Source organism: Periplaneta americana, chromosome 17 (assembly GCF_040183065.1).
Source record: "Periplaneta americana isolate PAMFEO1 chromosome 17, P.americana_PAMFEO1_priV1, whole genome shotgun sequence".
Taxonomy (NCBI): domain Eukaryota; kingdom Metazoa; phylum Arthropoda; class Insecta; order Blattodea; family Blattidae; genus Periplaneta; species Periplaneta americana.
Genome location: NC_091133.1, coordinates 14,583,302 through 14,586,101, shown reverse-complemented (window position 1 = coordinate 14,586,101; position 2,800 = coordinate 14,583,302). Strand labels below are relative to the sequence as shown.

Below are 2,800 nucleotides of genomic sequence, written 5' to 3'. Positions count from 1 at the left end.
CAAAGTCTCGACGAGAAGGCTACCTTTGCGGAGTCTAGTGGCATTCTTGACTTTCCCCACGAGTCCATCGAGTGCACGTCTGATGTAAAACGGGCTTAATGTTCTTCATAGTTTTTTTCAGTTCCTGTCAATGTAATACAAATAAACTTTGGAGGCGGCATAAAAACTTTCACATTATCGGGTACCAGATCCATAGCTGTGTTCGTCACAAGACCACCAGTCACCGTACCTTTTTTAGGTTCTTCCGTTCTCTGTTTCTTAATGGAGGGAGAAGGGGAGCGCGAAGAGGCCATTTTGAAACTGCCCCCCCTACGGAACCGTCGGCGTCAGCCTGCCACCGGGGGGGGGCATAAGAAAAAGATACCTAAAATGTCTTCTCGGTCTGTGCCGGCCATGGGCACCCCCCCCACAGCCCGATCCCAAGCAACCCACTTCACGCAAGTTACGCTTGAAACTGGACATTACACACCTAACGGCAAGTCCTACACCAGAGGCGTGTCGCAGCTTTATGGCCCTACCACTGGAATAACAGCCCGTGGCTCCCCACTCTACACTGAACACAACCGCCAGACTACTCTGCTAACTCCGACCCACCTCCCAAAGCCGGAGCAATCCGAGATCGCACGCAGCTTCAGGGGACTTGTGGTTGATTAGACTGCGACACCCATACGTCAGCGATAACACGTCGGAGCAATATATCCGCCCCGGCGAGCAGAGTCGGTCACCAGGACGTTTAAATCGCCCCGGGCCCCCATCGGGGCTCTACGTGAGTGTACATGACTAATGGTCCGGGCTCCGCACCTAGACTTGCATATAGGGGCAGTATGAAGGGTCCACTATTTCTTCGTTGCTGGGCGCCCTGTCGGGCCACACAAGTCGGAAGTCGCGCTCGAAACCGTGGGACAGGACCACGGAGATAGGAAAGATCCCCGCTGGTGAGACGGGAGTTATAAACCTAAGAAACTTAACCTAATAATAGATATAAGAACTAGAAGGGGAAGAAGAATGAAGCCTTATCAGGCATTCTTAACAAATCCCGTCATGGTAACGGACGTGGCAAAAACTAACAGCGGGGATGGAGAGGTGAAAATGGCTGTGATGATGTGGTGAGCGTTCCGCATGCAATGGTGGCCGGCGAGGAGAAATAGAGCGATGAAAAAGACGAGAGAATGAAAAGGACTGGATGGTGATAAAGCGATTAATGTTCGAAAAGAAAAGCACTAGAGCCACCATTGCATCCCCCGGTCACCAACATGGCGGAACCCACCTCGACAGGAAAATAGAATGGAAGGAAAAGTAAATGAATAAATAAATAAATAAATAAATACATAAAAAAATAAAAACAAATAAATAAACAAATAAATAAATAAGTAAAATTAAGAATAATGATTATCAAACAAATATGTTTTAACGTTTATTTTATTATATTTTTATGTTTTTTTTTCTTGTGTTATAGAAGTAAAATTATGCATTGAAAAAAGTAGCAAGTGTTGCTGTATGGAGAAATACGAGGAAAGCCAGCATCTCTTAATAATGAACAAATACACTGAAAATAAAATACCGGAGATGATTGCTAAAATAAAAAATAAAAGGAAGGAATTATTAAAGGAAAGTAAAGTTACTGAGCTGACAAATAAATTCAATTTTGGCAAGTATGCATTTTCTAGACTCACCGCTAATAACATATTTGACTTGGTTAGAAACTATTATCTATGTTTTTTATTTCTAAATTTAATAGTTTTGAAGGTACGACAAAAGAATACTATGAAATAAAATTAAGAAATGAAGGCTTACCAACGAGAGAGAGCTTGTATGAACTGTATAAGTATTTCTGTAATGAGAGAGGGATGGAAAATATTAGAATAAGAGAAGATTTAGATATGCTAGATGCACAATGCAGATTGAAACGTGACGTACAACTTAGGAAGGTGAACAAATACTGATTGTAACTACATACTAGAATGAGTTGAGTCTTGCACAAAACTACAAGCAAGTGCAAGATAAAAAAATTGTACCAGTCAGACCGTAGTTGAGAGTGGACGTGTTTTCTTGTGCTGCTGCCAGTATTCCAGCGAAATCTTTTACAATGGGGGGACCAAAAAAAAACCGTAAAGTGGAAAGTGAAAGCGGAAATGAAGTGAGCGGGGACAGCAAAGTAATATCTACTCTAAAACAAATGTTTAATGAGTTTAAATCAAGTATACAATTGGAGATAAGTGCATTACAGCAATCAGTTCAGTTCATGTCAAACAAGTTTGATGCATTTAGCGAAGAGCTGTGTACGAAAGAAGATCTGAAAACAACACAGGGGTAAGTGCGTGGTCTAAAAAAGGAAAATGAACTCTTGTGGAAACAAGTAAATGAACTACAGCAGTACACGCGTAGAGACAATCTACTGGTGTTTGGGATTCCGGAAACTCCGGAAGAATCTGTTCCTATGATTGTCGAAAATATTTTGGAAGTCATCGGAGGACCGGAGCTTGTCGCTGACTTAAGCGTTGTACATAGGCTACCTGCAAAACCCGGCAAGACGAAGCCTATTGTCGTCAGGTTTAACAAAAGAACTATATACGACACCGTCACAATTTTTCCTTTTATTTAACAGAAAGCCACAATTTAAAGTCACGCAGTATTTGTGTGCACTCACAGTTGAGTTCTGGCGTCTTGTCAGCTCATGTGAGTTGTGTGGATATAAAAGGAAAAATTGTGACGGTGTCGTGTATAGTTCCTGGGGTAGCTCAGTCGGTAGAGCGTTCGCGCGCTAAGCGAAGGGTCCCGGGATCGATACCCGGCCCCGGAA

General features: G+C 42.8%; 1 non-coding gene across 1 annotated transcript; it reads left to right on the top strand.

Annotated features, from left to right (window-relative positions):
• Positions 1-2,726: 2,726 nt before the first annotated feature.
• On the top strand, positions 2,727-2,800 carry TRNAS-GCU (transfer RNA serine (anticodon GCU)). Its single transcript has one exon. It is a non-coding gene; the product is annotated as a tRNA-Ser (tRNA).